Raw genomic sequence first — 16659 nt, 5'->3', positions numbered from 1 at the left:
AATAAAGTTTTTATAGTAGGATTGGTGGATATACCTGTCTTTTTGAATCTATAAGTTGCCTCTGACTTTTTTTTCCTTGAGATTTTTCAGGTTTTGGTTGCTTTTGAAGAAACTAGGTCATTTTTTTCCTGTGGAGTTTCCCACAGTCTTACTTTTTCTAATTATGTCGTATCTGAAGGAGGGCATACATCTGAGAAACAGTAGGACAGTCATGCAACAGTCCTACGGAGGGAGCATGCCTCGAATGTTCAAGGCCGGGGCAGAAACAGAATAAAGCAATAGGGAGTCAGGTAGGTGAGATGGGAGCCGTGGGAAGAACACATCCCCAGTGGGAGGTGCATATGTCAAAACAAAGCAAGCTTGTATGTTCTCAAATCTCACCAACTCAGAGGTTCAGAAATATAGGTGACAGAGCAACATGATAAACACCACCCAGGAGACGTAATCAGAAAGAAAAAAAAAAACAGGAAAAAAAATGACCTAGTTTCTCCAAAAAGAACAATTTTTCTCTAGGAAAAATTGCAAGGAAAAAAAAGTCAAGGGGAACCTATAGATTTAAAAAGACAGGCATATCTACCATTCCCACTATATAAACCTTATTTGGGTCCCAATTCAAACAAGCAAACTGTCTTATAATTAATGGTCATCATCATCTTGTAACTGAGAAAACGTGAACAGTGCGTGGCTATTTAAGGCTAATGAGGAGGTACTCTGGAATGGTTCTAGCAGCCACCTCATTTAGGGAAGGAAGGTCATGATCATGACGCTGCTGGGAATTCAGGGAGGCCTCCTGTCCTGACGCTGCAGAAAATAATTTAGGTAATAACTATGTATCACTTTCCCAAATTCCTGTCCAGCCTGTGCAGGAAGCTCAGCCCAGGCTGCCTGGGCAGTGTGGCCAACAGGCCTGGGGACATTCCTGGCCTTGCCCATCTCCCCTCCCTTCCTTGTAATGTGTGAAAACCAAGAAAACTTGTCCACCTCAAATTCTAACTGTGCGTGCAGCATAAACCGGTGCTGTCCCTCTCTGCCTCTGACACCCCGTCTGCTTTTTCCAGCTCTGCGGAACCCCTTTGGCATGATGGAAGCTCCTGGCTTGGGTCTTGAACTTGACTTGAACACTGATTCTTCTCTAATCCCGTCCTACCTATTCTTTCCTTGAAAGAAGGTTCATGCTCAGTTTTCTCTGCAAACCAAATACGTTGCATATGGGTGGACAGCACACCCCTAAATCGTGTGGAGTATTTTTAAAGCAATGTAGGAAGGAGGCCTCTGAATTAGATGATTTCTATTGATCCAAAAGGACTAGAAAATAGAAAATACCACACCTGCGGGCAGCTTCACATGTGGGCAGCGGGCATCTTCCCCTTGTTTCAATATTAATAAGGGTCCTTCCCTTCCTTGGCCTGCGATGCCCCTTTGCCCACAAAATCTATTTGTTCCACCCTCTTGCTATATCTAAGAACCATGCTTGGCTCTCTGCCTGGTAACAGAGCTCCTGAGAGCCATTCCCGTGGGACTGATAAATTACCCTCGCCCGCAGCCTGTATAGACAGATTTGCATTTGCTCTGTGAAATTAATGAAGATTTACTTAGAAGACACAATATCCAGAAAAGAATAACTGATGGGTACTCTTCATAAACACTGTTTCACGAAGCAGCATCAGGCAGGAAAAAAATTACTTGAACCAGAAACGAACATAATATTGTATGTCACCATACTTCAGTTAAAAATAAATTAATTATAAAAATACCTGAACTATAATCAATTTTCAGACCAGTCACTAACCAGCTATAAAACCTCTTTTGCCCCTCGAAAGCTTAGTTTTCTCAACTAAAATAAAGCATTTGGATATGATCTCCATGACCCCTTTGTACCCCAAAATGCTACATATGATCTTTCTAATTTATTGCAATATTGCTCACTCATCCTCCATCATTTATTTCCAATGCAGAAGGAATTGAGTATATGCTGAAAAAAAAGGTAATAAATTATTGAAATGCAATACACAGTAAAGATTAAACAAGTCAATTAAAAAAATATAAAGATAAATATATGTATTTCAGAGAAGAAACACAAATAGCTGATAAATACATGAAAAGATGCTCAACCTCACTAGCAAACAGGAAAATTAAAATTAAAATGAGATGACACTTTTCCTCCATCAAACTAATGCAGTGTAAAAGATGGATAATGTCAACTATTGGCAAGGATGCAGAGAAACAGGAGTGTAACTCAGCACAACCTCTGGGGGATAATTTTGTATTCTCCACCAAAAATCTGGATCTATGAACCTATACTTCAGGATCTTCACACATGTTACATCTTTGTGTGTAATTAAAACAAAAAATTGTCTTTCTTCAGAGGAATGGTTAAGTCCATTACAGTCATGCTATGGAAGAGCCTTCCTCAAAAGAATGAGGGAGATTTACATAAACTGAGAAAATTAGATCCAAGATACATTGTCAGGGGGAATAAAGCAAGCCATTAAACAGTATGTAAAATATGGGCCCCTGTCTATAACCGCCTCTTCATTCTCCCCTCTCTCTGTATAATAGTGTGTGTCAGTATGTAAATATGTTTACATATGCACGTGTACGCACACATGTAGGTAAACACATGGCTAGAGAACTATCTGGCCACCCCTGAAGGGGGTAGATTGAGGGAGGAGTGAGCAGGCGGGGCAGCCCCGTGTGGTCTTATACATTAAACGTGGAGACGTTCGTACAGGAGGCATCGTGGATTTGCATATTTGTTGTCATACAATTTTCTGGCAGACAGCAGGAGAGTCTTTTTCTAATTCAAGTAAACATACCATATAGACTAATGGCAGCCCCATGAAGGAGACATTTCTTTTTTTTTTATTAAAGTATCATCGATATACAATCTTATGATGGTGTCACATAAACAGCACAGCGGTTTCAACATTCACCCATATTATCAAGTCCTCACCCCCTCCATTGTGGTCACTGCCTATCAACATAGTAAGATGTGGTAGAGTCATTAATTGTCTTCTCCATGCTGTACTGGGCAGTGGGGGAAGGAGGCTTTCATTTTTATTCTGCGTTCTTTTTACTACAAGCAGGCATCACTCATAAAATTAAAATAACTGGTAAATATGAACATTGCCCTTCACTTTAAGCAGCTAACAATCTAATGAAAACTCAAAAAGAAAAGGACCAAAATTGTACTGTGTTCTAGACAGCCCACTCTGAGCAATCAATCTTTCAGATAATTACTGGTCTCTGAAAATCTCTTCTGGTTCTGGTAACTCAGGTGATTTTTTAAACCACAAAAGCCAAACGGCTTTATCTCAGTGTTCCAAAGCCCTCGCACATCTCTAAACACCCCTCTCCTTCAGGTTTCATGCTTTCTTCCATTGTTTCTGACCCCACCGCCCCCCACCCCTGCCCCACTGCGCTTGCCCAGGGGCTCTCCAGTCCGCAGTCACCATCTCTGCCAACAGCTGCTTTGAAAGACAGGCCCAGGGGCGCGGCAGACCCAGTACCAGCCAACCTGAATAAGAACTCTTTTTGAAGTTCCAGTAGTCATGCCTCAGCATGCCAACCCCAACGCTAATGAGATGCTTTTACATCTGTAAGTGAATCCTTCCGCAGCTCCCCGTCCCATCACATTCATTCACTCATTGATGCAACACAAAACTATTCGTCACCTGCTTTGAAGCAGACCCTTGGCTGGCTGAATCCCTCAAATCCCTCAGTCTAATAGAGCACACGGAAGTGTCAGCAAAGAACTTTGAGTCCATTGGTAACGTTACAGTTGGTGGTGATGCTCCAATGCAGGCATGGTGCTAGAGAAGCCCAGAGGAGAGAAGCCCTCTTTGGAAGACAGAGAGGGCTTCAGGGAGGAAGGACAGAATGTTGAGGGACAGGTAGGAGGGCAGGAAAGGCGATTCTCTCTCTGCCAGGTGTGTTGAAAGGTACCTGGTGCTAGTGGAGCAGCAGAGAGGCAGGAATTGACTGTACCCAAAGGAGTCTGGGAAGGATGGACAGGTCATGGGGACCCCTGAGCCACTGAAGGAGATTAAGCAGGGGGAAAATGCAACAGGCTCTGTTTTGCAAATACAACTATGATAGTGGTGCGAAGGATGACCAAGAGAAAGCAGGGCCACAGTCAAGAACAGGGGAGGCTGGTGCTCTTGTCTGAGCACATGGCCTTTAAAAACTGATAGGCTCAAATCAGAAATGATGCTCAAAGTGAGCCAGCCTCATAGAGTCTGAAATAAATTGCACATTGAACTTCCATTTAAAGCCACATTGGATTCTAAGAGAAATGTAAACCTCTTGTTCCAACTGCATATCCTCAAGACACCTACCAGAAGAATAGGAATTGGCTTGAATAAGCTTCATCAAAAGACTGACTAAAGACACTTAGCTTCCCTTGAGGACTCTGTATATTGGACTTTGGGGTTTTAAAAAAAAAAGTTGAGCTTAACTATTCTCTCAGCCACGAGTATAATTGGCATTTGGTATTGGCCTCTTAGAACTAGTAACTTCCATCTTTCTTGCAACAAGTTCACATTTTAAGGTGGAAGTTCATTTCTCCACCTTCCTTGCCATTCTTCAGAATGGTAGAGAGAAATAGGAAGGAAATCATGCACAGAGAAAGAGAAACTCAATGAAAAGTTTCTCTCTGTCTCTCTGAGATGAGAGTTTCTTTTACATCTGCAAAATGAACATGTGAGTCTGAGAAAGAAAATATCCTGAAGAATTAGGAAATTCCGCAGGTCTCACTTATAGGTAACTTCAGTCTGATCTTCACTATTTTTTAAGGTCAAAAAAGACAAAGTGGAAGGGAGAAAATCCAGGTCAGCTGTAGCAGGAAAAAGCCTGGCCAGAAAACAAGTCCATCAGGACAGAGGATGTTATTCAATCTTCAAGTTTAAACCAGATCCTAGCACTTCAAGGGGGTGGGGGTGGGGGCTGCCTGATGAAGAAAGACACTCAATAGTTCCAGGAAAAGGCATTTCAAAAAGAAAGGTCAGGGGTTCAAAATTGAGACGATATGCATTTCTCACACAAAACACAAACTTTTAGCTGAAAACCTGTAGTTTTTCCAAGTACATTAAAAATTAGGTGAGAAGGTTATATTCAGCCCATTCTTTCAATGTTTGGGATGTTTTCCTAACCTGAAGTTTATCAACATATTATTCTCTATATAAATAATAGAGAAGAAGACCTATATAAAAGCAAGTAGAAACTATTTTTATAAAAACAAACTAGATACCACTTCTAAGCTGGATAGTTAACCATTAAGTACGTGCACACACATACACACACACACACACACACACACACACACACACACACACACACAGAGGAAGCAGTGATCATTGCCACACCAACTAAATGCCTTTAACAATCAATATCCTGGATATTTGCACTTTTCACAAACACCATCTCAGTTCTATACACAACATTCCCCAGATGTTCCTAGCGGCAGAGATTACCCTCATTTTGTAACTATAAAAAGTTGCCAAAAGGCTAACTGGCTTGCCCCAGGTTGCAGAGTCATTCGTCAGGGCCAACATGCCAGACCTGCAAAGTTCACAGGAAACAATCTGTGCCTCTGCGGGGCTAGAGCCATCAACTCTAAAATTATATTTTCATATTTCAACAACCATTTTGCACATGGTCTTCCCCGAAGCACATTGTAACAGTTGTACTTTTGTTCCAAGAATGCTGCTCAGTGGTGCACAGTTCCACAAGCCTCTTGCTTGATCCAGACTGGTTTGCCCAGACCTCCTCACTCAACAGGTGGGAGGAGGTGAAAATCTGGGAACCAGGACCCACGAACACAGCCGGTCACAACAGAACCTAATCACCACCACAGCGAGTTCCCCCAGCCTGGGTGTTAGCTTGATTCCCAACCGGGCAGAAGTCAGAACCTTTACACTCAGGGCAAATAGCATCCAACCACTGAAATCCTAAGACATTTTTTCAATGTCCCTAATGTGGACAGCTCACCCACCCCCACAGGGCCCTTCAGGATCAAGTTTCAGATCTGGTCCCCAGTCGTCCTGATCTGATGCCAACCAGGGAATGTGCCTTACCCCTGGGCCTGCGCACAGCACAGTCCTGCCCCGCTCCTTAGCCACCCTACTTGGCCCTCCTGCCATATGTCACTTCTTCCAGGAAGCCTTCCTGACCCCCCTGGGTTATGTTTCCATAGCATCTTGCCCCACTTCTAGCATGGGGTATAGGGCAGCACTCCACACGGTAGACACCTGTTAATGTGCCGCATCCCCTATTTAGACCACACACTCGGTGACAACAGGGACTGGGTGTGTCCTGTTTGCATTCTTTCTCCAGCCCTGGCACAGTGCCTGGCTGTGAATAAATGGTGGAACAAAGATTTGAAATCAACAAACTCTAATGGCTTAACATGATGGCAGGCATGCTGAGGGAAGAAAAAAGAAGTTATATCTTCTGCCCTCAGATAAATTACCACCTTTAATCTAGAATGACTTATCTTTATTTCAGGTAAAGGTTGATTTTTACAAAAACACAACTACCCAATGGATAAGTTGTGGGAAGGAGCCCACTGAGCCCTGGGGCTGGTTGCAACTCGAATCAGGACGTTCCTCTCTTTGGCACCAGTGATGCTTCTGAGACGGTAAGACATGATCTGGACTCTAAACTGCTGCTTCGGGAGAACTAACCAATAGATGAGAATACTGGAGGCCACAGAGAAGTGTGCCTTCAAGCCACCTGGATGGCCAGCTCCCCAGAGCAGTGAGATTCCAAATGCTGATCTGAACAGAGACAAAAGTGAGAGGCCGTTTACCGCAAGACAGCCAGTAGCATGCAGCCCCCACCCCTTTCGCTTCCAGCCAACTAAGAAGGAATGAAGTCCTCACACCCTTGACCTACCCTTCCTGAGCTGTTTCTAAACCAGCCCCAGCCCAGCATTCGTAGTGCTGCCCTCGCCAGTGGCTCTCAGTGTAGCCCAGGACCGGCAGTATCACCTGTGTTGGAAAGGCAAGTTCCTCAGCCCCTGCGGGCACCTTGAGCCAGAGATGCCGGGGGTGGAGCCAGCATCTGCGTTTCACCGGCCCACCCAGTGAGTCTAAGGCTCGCTGAAGCTTGAGAACCACTGCCTCCTTCCTTATCTTCAGAGCGCTCGCTGCATTCTCTTGTTTATTTATCTGAACACCTTATTCCTTCCTTGTCCTCCCTGGAATGAATGCTGCGTGAAAACTGTGGACGTGTCCATGGTGCTCTTGGCTCTGTGTCTTCCGTGGGTTGGAATGGGCCTGTCACATAATGGTGCTTGGCAAACATTTGCTGAGCAAACAAACAAATGCTCCTCTTTTTCTTGTTTTCCCCAGTTTCCCGGGAGCTGGCCATGAACAATCCCAAAAGGAGCTGAACCACCCTGGTGAGTCACACGGCCGAGGCACCGGTCAGCCGTCAGCAGTGATAAGGCTCCCAGGATGGGGATGCATCACCCAGCTTCACGGCCCCTCTGCCCGAATCCCTGAGGCTGGAGTGTTTGCTCGCAACCCGTCTGAGCTCACCTTTGCCAATGTCAGAGGCCTGATGATATTCTATAATTGGGACACCTTGGGCCTACGAATGGATTCAGGATCTCCAAGGAAATCCCCTGTACAGGTGAATCTACGCTCCGTAGCCCCTCCAGCACTTTCGATGAGTCGGTTGCCCCAGCATGGTCCCCCCACCTTCCCTTTCACACCAGCCAGGGAGGTGGAAACCTCTGGAGGTGGAAACCATCATTGCGGTGCATACAATTCCATCTCCAGCTTTCACAGCAGAATTGTTTGAGAAGTTCCCCAACTAGGTTGATGTGGCATCAAAGCCAGATCTTGAGGAAAGAGTCAAGGAGAACAGTCATTCGTAAAAAGACGAAAATAGCTGCCACTTACTCCATACTGTGCGCATTGTAACTCATGAAACACTCATACTATGGTGCCTTGTTCCTGGGATGAAGAAACTAAGGCTTCAAGAAAAACTCTTCCAAGGCCTTACAGCCATCCACAGTGGGCCTTGCCCTCTAACCCAGTTCTGACCCAAACCGCCTCTTAAGCTCCAAAATACGACAAACATGCTGGGGCTCTTGGGCCCCTCCCCTTCATGGGGTGAGCCAGCAGCAGTATTCCCAAATACCCAGGCAGTAAAGAAAGAGAAAATGGATTTTGGGGAGAGAATAGACTAAGGATTTGGAGGAGCTGGGTTAAGAGGACTCGGCTCTGGCTCCAGCTCCTCCACCATCCATCCACCCCAAGGGTGCCATGCCTCTCTTCCCGGTTTGCATTGGCCCTGCCTGGACAGTTCATATTAACTTGAGGTGCTAAGCACCCCGGCTGGCTTCCCAGGGCCTCTCAGAAAGGAGGGATGCTGACTCACTGCCTGTGTGGTTGCCACGTGTCCCCACAGCTCACAGGCAGCAACAGCCAGTGGGTGGCCTCCCCGGTAAGCAGGAGGGCCCTTTCTTCAGGCAAGGAAGGGGAGACGTGGCTGGTTCTCAGTGTCTCCCCCAGAGGAGGAAGGGTGGAGATGCATTAGCAATGGAAGGAGAAGGAAGTTCCAAGCAGCTGGGCAAAAATTTTCCCTGATTAGCTCCACCGCTGCCCCCTCTGCCTTCTGCATCTCCAACTTGCTTGCAAGGGGAGATGGAGGTGCTGTCAAATGAAGATTTGTAAAAAGCACACTGCCACAAACAAGGATGGAATAAAGGCTACCTGTCACATAACCTGCAGAACGCTAGGCCCCTCCAACAAGTCCCAGCAGTTCCACAGCAAAGGCCAGGTCTCCTGCCTCTGCCCCACACCCACCCGCTAGTCCAAATTCACCTGTGCCCCACAGGCAGAGGCACCTGAGGCTTTCACCCACCCAAGCATGTTGGCAAACCTCTGGGTAAGGACAGAGAAACCTGCCTTGGCACACCCTGCTTTCTGCCCCTGTGTGCCTCCCAACAAAAATAAAATGAAGTATATGCAATTGACATTGCAGAAACTGGCAGCTACAGACTTGGTACCCACGTGGCAATAGTAAGAGGGAACACAGAGCCTCTGGATTTTAGTTACGTTATTCTGGATGGAAGTGCTCAAGCCCAGAGAAAGTTTGCCTGCTGCCTTTCTTGGTGCCTTTAAACCTGACAAGAGCGTGGCAATGCTGAGACAGATGCGGGCACAGGTTTATCCACCCACTCCCTGATGCCCCAAGAAGCTTTGACATCTCACTGAGTCCCAAGAAAGCCACTCTCCACCCCTGAACTGTCGGTACTAGGGAGGTGGAAACGAGGCAGGGAGAGCGGAGGGAGGCAGGAGGCCGGAAGCCCCAGCAGCAGCAGATCCAGCCCCCGCCGCAGCCCTGAAGTGAAGCCCTAGAGGCTGGAACGCAGCTGCTTCTGCTAAGCTGCAACACGCCTGGGTTCTACATGCTTGGAGCACTGGCTGATCCCGCCTTCTGATTCACACTACAGTGACACCCACAGCTTAGGCAAGAAGTGCGATCACCCAGGACCCAGCACCCTGGGCAAAAACTTGGGAGAGTACAAACTCAGATGTGCAAATAAATAGGGTGACTGCCTGACCCACTTTCTGCCCCGGAGAAGAGGAATACCTTGAGTAGGGAAGCCTTGCTCCCGCTGGACCACGTTTGCTTCTCCTGGGAGTCGCCGCTTCCCACCGCTGTCACACGCTGTTTCAACACAGCAGAACTAACCCTCTGGGCCACTGACACCCCTCACAGGCCAGCGCCTAGTGGACAAGGCCCCAGCCTGGGTGAGCTATACAGGGAGCCCAGACCCTGCTGCCCCTCTGCAGAACCCCAGTTGCAATAGTGGGTTAAAGTTCAGAAACAGCCTGGTGAAAACGTCCATGGTTATCACCCCAGCAGAAGAGAACACATTTTACAATACCTCTGAGCGGTCCTTCCAACAGCCTCACTAATTAAGGCCCTAACCAGTCTTTCTGGTACTGATCACTAATTACAATGGGATTAACGGAATTTTAGTATTTTTTCCAAAATAAACAATGAACCTACTGCTTTATTTTTCAATCTGCTGTTTCAACAACCAGCTTATTTTTAGTAAAATAAACCACCAGTCTTCCAAGGGGTGTTTTCAGAGGTAAGGCTGAGGAGCTTCTCCTTTCCAGATGCTCAGAGAATCAGGGCTTGGGATCCACCAAGCAGACCCAGAGCACGCTGATTCAGTGAGTGAGCCCTGAGCCCCAGGGTCTGGCAAGGAGGGCACGGGTGCAGGGCTCTTCCGGGGAAACCAAATTTTGTCCTCCAATCAAAATGTTCAGCTGGACCCAGAATCTCCCCCTGAGGGGCAACTGTTGGTAGGTTTAAGGGATTTAGACTGTGGGGGAGAGGATGTAAAAATGGAGCCCCAGCCTAATGAGCTTACTGTGGAGTTGGGAAGTCAAGAGCAAACCACAGATTAGTTCACAGAACTACAGAGCCACCTGACCCAGAACATCTCCAGTACCATCATTGTTTAGGTGGAACATGAGAAATTTAGGTTTTAAAAGGAGGGGTAGGTAGGAGACGAGCCCAGAGGCCTGTGGGTTTGGAAAGGGATCATGGGAGAAAGGCCTCAAGTAGGATTGGATAGGAATGGAAAACAGCTGTTGTTCCTCAGGACTCCATCCTGCCGTCGTCATGTACTCTCTCCGCACACTCCCCTGGGTGATCTCACCCACAGCTTCAACTATCACCTCAGTGCGGTGACTCACGAATCTTCACATCAGCCTGGTCCTTTCCCAGTTCCAGATTGCAAAGATCTGTGCGATCATTTCCCCGCTGTCCCAACTAGTAACTCCGCCCCTGCCTGCTCTGGCTCTTCCCTTAGCACCAACCCCCCCACCCCCACCTCTGCGCCCACCAAGGGAGCTGTCCCACCCGGACCACAGGGACCCACCGGCCTACTCCTGCCCCTCCCAGGAGGCCTGCGCCAGCCTGAGCCACTTCCTTCTAATGGACTCACAAGCCCGCCCCTGCTCTCCACACAGGGGAGATGGTGCCTTTGTCTCACGTCCTTCTTATTTCTGCAGCCTTTACCTGGTCTCCCAGACTCTAGTCTTGTGCCCTCTGATGTTTCATGGCAGGTGGTCCTACAGCTGAAGCTTTCCTCGCCGACTCCTGGAGCCCTCCCTCCAGAGCATGACCATAAACACAGACCTGGGCTTTGCCCCAGGGTACTGAACTTTAGGGCACAGGTTTTTAAATAATGATTTTTAAAGCTTAAAGCATACTTAGCCTGACTAGTTAGCTACAAGAGAAACTGTCAGCTAGTGCATATAGTCAATGACACCCACCGGTAGGCCACCAATAAACACCCCCAGCTGACTGTGGTGCTGGTCTCCATTACCTGCCTCTGCTTCTGAGTGGCTAGTTTGGCCCAGGCATGTGAGACTTTCAAGACTAGGCCCATTTACCTTCCAGTCTCCAGGTGTCCTGAATTCCACCCAGTTTGGGAACCCCCCACTTGAGGGGCCCCACGTGAGGGTGCCTGAATGGGCCAAGGCTCTCTCCCAACTCCATGCCTATGCATGGAAAACACTTACCTCTCGGATTTCCCAGGTGACTCAGTGATTCTCAGTCAGGGGCAATTTTTTCCCCCAGGGGACATTTGGTTACATCTGGGGGCATTTTTTATTGATAGAACCTGGAGAGAGGAAGGCTGCTATCAGTGTGGGTAGAGATCAAGGACCTGCTTCACGTCTGACAGAGCACAGGACAGGCCCCAGGACAATGGATGGTCTGCTCCTACATGTCAGCATTTCCAAAGACGAGAACCCCTGGTCTAGATTCAGCTCAGCCCTCACTCAGCCAGCTCCCCAGCGGCTCTCCTTTCCTCCACGGAAGAGGGAAAACAATCCCTCTGCATCGGGTCCAAACCTCTACAGCAGTGATTATCACCTTGCCCATGACAGGCTACTCCTCAATCTCTTCCCCAAGTTTCCTGAAGACAAAGCATTTGTCTTCTTCTCTTTATGCCACTGGAACATGGTGCAGAGCAAGGCCTCAGGGACTGATACGTAAAGAGAAAAGTATCTGAGTCGGACCCAGGCCAGGAAGTATGGTACAATGCACTGAGAATAATGTCTCCCCCACCTCAGGATTCACACAGCTTCCTATTTACATTACCATTAGTGGCATTTTAACATATGAAGATCACAATGTGCTAAGTAACACAGGGAACATAGATCTTAGGCATGGGTTGTTTGCTTCAGCTTACACAATAAAATTTGCTTTCAAGCCAGTCCATTAAGGTCACAAGAGTCTTTCAAATACCAACAATTGTTCTCAACCAATCGCAAAAAAGTATACATGCACTTTCAGCACATGTAGTGCCTTGCAAAAAGTGAGGAAATAGAGGAACAAATGCTCAGAGAGATTATAAAAAAGAAAGAGCCCTCAGAACCTCAGGAGTTATTAGGCTCCCTCTTGGCCACGAAGCAGTGAAAATTTAGGAATAAAACATCTGGAAGGAAAAAGGCAAAACCTCCCCAAAAGTAAAGCATCCTCCATGCAGCTAACATAATCACCACATTCCAGAAGGCCGATGAAAGCCAGTTGATAAGAAAGCAAATGCATAAAAAAGTGAAAAAAAAACATTTTTAAGAGATGCTTTGGTCCCACCCACCCAACTCAACCAGGTGTCTTCTCGATGCCACCAAAAGGATGCTCAGGATGCAGGTACCCTCCCTCACCACACACCCTCACGGTAAGGAAATACAGATAGATATTAGGATCAAAAGTTAAGTCAAGGGGGTATAAGAAAAACAGATTCAACACCAAAGAAGCTAATCAGAGGCCATGAACCCTTCCTTTTTAACAAGTAGATTACCTGTTACACTGCAAAGGTCTCAAGAGGTCCAAGCTAAAAGCAGGTGTGTTGAGAGCCTCAAGGTCACTGCCGACCCCCAGCAGCCCACACGGGAGCCACACAGGGGGCCCATGAGCGGGACCACACGTTCTCATCCCTGAGGAATGCAGCTCATCGCAGGACTCTGCTCAGATGATGATCACTACAGGTCACCAGGGGTCCCTTTAAGAAGAATACATGTGTTAGCAAGAGATTAATGTTGTACTGATAGTTGTGTTTGATACAGTATTAGGAAAACCATAAGAGATGATAATATCCCCTGAAGATCAAGATCATAAATGAGCAGGGCTGACCTGGAGCATCAGGGCTGCACATACACACAGACTGGAGAGCAGGTATGACATCCAGTGTGGTCGCAGGTCCTGGCACACAGCAGTGGCTGGTAGAGAAAGGCTGCCCCTGGTCCTTCTCCCTGGCACACCCAGGATTTGTGTTTGTTCCCCACGAACCTTCAGTCCTCTCCCGCTGGCTTCTAAGCTATCTTGTCAGAGAAGAGAAGGGGCACCTTTAGGAGCTGGGCCTTCCCGGAGTGCGCCCTGACAGGCTCAGTCACTCATCAGCTAAGCTGTCCTTGAGGCACCTCTGGTCCAGTAGGGGAGTCAGCTGCTTAACTGGACCATTTAAACCTACCGTAGTGAATGCTGGCGAGGAGACTCAACTGGAGCAGAGAGGAGGGTCAACATAGAGACTGCTGTTCTGCTTGTCACTGGCAGGCATCACAGCAATCACACTTCAAAAGCCTCTCAGCAACACGTGGAGTAAATGCTCCCTCCCTCCACCCCAGGAATTTAGTGGGAAGAGAAGAGCTGATACACCACTGCCTGTAAAACCTGATCAGAAAGCATCTATTCCATTCCAGAAAACACTTACTAAGCATCTTCTCTAGGCTACCCTCTGGATGTTTGCAGAATTTATGGAACTGTAAGTTAAAGAAAAATTACATACTTATTTCATTTCAAGTGCAAAGAGGAAAAACTCAAATTAAGGGAGAATTTTCCCTAATCAGCTAAACAAACTCTTGTGGAATAAATCAAGATGTAGATTTTGTTACTGGGTATTTAAATGCCATATCATATCTGGGTGTAAGGCCATAGGTGTGGAGCTCATTTACGAGAAAGACAGGCTCACTTTCAACAGAGCACAAGGAGTTTGGTTTATCTTTGATCAAATACTTCTATGTATTAAACCTCCAAAACCCACAGCTGTCATACTTCCTATCTGACTGAAAGGGAAAACATGAAGAAAATACATCTTTATATGGCACGTAATGGCCCGTGTGTCATTGTTCTGGTAGAATGTGCACTGTATTTATGGCTGCCAGTGAGCACCTGAAGGTGCTCAATAAACCACTACACCCATTAGGAAGATGCCTACCATGGTAAGAGGGTAAAATGGTTCACTGCTGTGGAAGACAGTCTGAATCTTCCTCAAGAAGTTAATCATAGACTTACCATATGACCCAGCAGTTCCACAACTGGGTATATGCCCAAAAGAAATGAGAGCAGGGACTCAGATATTTGTACACCAACATTCATAGCAGCATTATTCACAAGAGTCAAAAGGTGGAAACAACCCAAGTGCCCAGGTGTAATGTTTGTCCTTCCGAGAAGGCAACAAAATGTGATGCATCCATACAATGGAATATTATTCAGCCTTAAAAAGGAAGGAAATCCCAACACAGGCTTCAACATGGGTGAACCTTGAGGACATTACCCTCAGGGAAATAAGCCAAACACAGAAGGACAAATATTGTCCTTTTCCCACTGATATGAGGTCCCCAGAGTAGTCAGATTCTTAGAGACAGAAAGGAGAATGGGGGTTGCCAGGGGCTAGGGGGTGTGGGGAGTTAGTGTTCAGTTTGGGAAGATGAAAAAAGTTCTGGAGACAGATGGTGGTGATGTTTGCACAACAGTGTGAATGTACTTCAGGCCTCTGAGCTGTACACTTAAAAACGGTTAAGATGGTAAATCTAATATATGTATATTTTACCACCATTTTTTTAAAGAAAGGAAAAGTGGTGCCTACCCTAAGGACAATCCTCCCATTGAGAGCAACCCACCAAACCCTTAATGCCTGTGACTGGCCCTGATCATTGCCACTCAGAGATCAAGTTGATGCTCAAAAACTTTGGAGGATGGGAGCTTACCCTACCTGAACAAGATTAACATATTTTTAAAGGAAAAGAAAAGACCAGTGGTCATTTTCCACTGCTGACGTAGTGACCCCTAGGGTGTCAACATAAAAGCAGATTGCATGAGTGCCTAGAGTACATCACTAGCAACACAAAGGGGATGTTTTCTTTCCAGCTTTCCAAAACCCTTCTGGATTAGGGTAACATGAGACAGTCCCTCTCAACTCCAACTGCTTACTTACTAAAATTCAGAGGGAGAGGGAGGGTTTTGGTGTAGGAGTGGAAGAAAGGAGTAGGGAGCAAAGAGAAGGAGAGGAAAGGACAGTAAACGCATATAAACCATCAAGAACAACAAATTGGTACCAGTGTGTAGCAATTGTGTCCATGACTTACCAGTCCAAGAAGTTAGGGTTACAGGGAGGAAGGAGGGAACTCATGTTTCTGAGAATTCTTTCCACAAAATCATAGCCTCTTATCTTGAACCAGCATTTTACACCATTTATCATGGCAGGCAGGCAGGGAGGGAGGGAGGGTAAAGGAGGAAAGGAGAGAGGAAAGAGAGAGAGAGAAAGAAAGAAAGGAAATTCAACATGCAGGGGAGGGGGAGATTTCAGGGTAAAAAGTGTAAGGAGTTTCTTCAAAGATTATCGTTTGTTCTGTGCGTTCAGCTGCTCTACTTAACTGTCTGACCCGCCCACCTGCCTCTCCGAAAGCAGAGCAGCAGGAAGACACAAACCCATCCTCAACTCTTCATGACGGATGATGTGTGCGCCTTGTTAAAACAAATTTCTACACCCTGCTTGAAAGCATGGTGTTACCCCTTCAACCAAAAATTTAAATTAAAAAAAAGAAGATGCACAGAAAGCATTCTGCAAGTTTTTAATTGCTTTGTGAACATTGGTTTTCTTCTGTGTTAGTCCGCTCAGGCTGCCATAGAAAATACCACAGACTGGGCGGCCTGAACCGGCAGACACTGGCTTTCTCAGAGCTCGGGAAGTCCATGAGCAAGGTGCTGGCGGGGCGCGTTCCCAGTGACGCCTCTCCTCCTGGCTTGCAGACGGCCGCCTTCTTGCTCAGCTGCTCGCAGGGCCTCCCCTCTGTGCTCGTGCGGACCGGGAAAGAGACCTCTGAGGTCTCTTCCTCTTAAAAGGACATGAGTCCTGTCACGTTAAAGCCCACCCTTATGACCTCATTTAACCTTAATTATCTCCCTAAAAGCCCATCTCCAAATACAGACACACTGGGGGTTAGGGCTTCAACACATGAATTTGGCAGGGGACACTATTCAGTCCATAACAACTTGCTGCCCTCTGTGCCTAGAAGACTACAGTTTTCGAGCCATTTCTTGTACATTCTCATTTTTTAGTCCTCACAACAAATCTGGAGACAGGCAAAGAAGGCGGTGCCCCCATTGTCCAAAGGAGGAATCTGGGGGTCAGGGTTCCACAACTCCCCCAGGGGCATGAAACTGGTAAGCAGCAGAGCTAGAAGTCAAGTCTGTGGCCATGGGACTCTGGGGTCCTTAAAAAAAATAAAAAATTTTACTACTTCAATTAAAAGCACATAGATTTAGTGCTTGCTATGATACTTTGTTGGGGGAAGTCCAAAAACGAGAGGCCCCACATGGAGTGAAAAGCATGAGGCC

At 46.8% G+C, this 16659-nt stretch overlaps 1 protein-coding gene across 3 annotated transcripts in view; it reads right to left on the bottom strand.

Moving 5' to 3' along the window:
• LOC118968366 (uncharacterized) overlaps positions 1-16659 on the bottom strand; it is a 103207-nt gene that overhangs the window by 35783 nt on the left and 50765 nt on the right. Inside the window, exons 5-7 of one of the 3 annotated variants that reach the window (XR_012126067.1) lie at positions 13177-13364; positions 12845-13045; positions 11558-11659 (exon numbers count right to left, since the gene is read on the bottom strand). The gene's annotated coding sequence lies outside the window, so the exon portion shown is untranslated. Of the gene's footprint in view, positions 1-11557; positions 11660-12844; positions 13046-13176; positions 13365-16659 lie in introns of those variants that run through there. The other 2 variants (XR_012126069.1, XR_012126070.1) reach the window with 2 other exon arrangements.

Source organism: Manis javanica, chromosome 16, assembly GCF_040802235.1.
Source record: "Manis javanica isolate MJ-LG chromosome 16, MJ_LKY, whole genome shotgun sequence".
NCBI lineage: Eukaryota > Metazoa > Chordata > Mammalia > Pholidota > Manidae > Manis > Manis javanica.
Note: the sequence above shows the minus strand (reverse complement) of the source record. Positions and strands in the feature narration are given on the sequence as shown.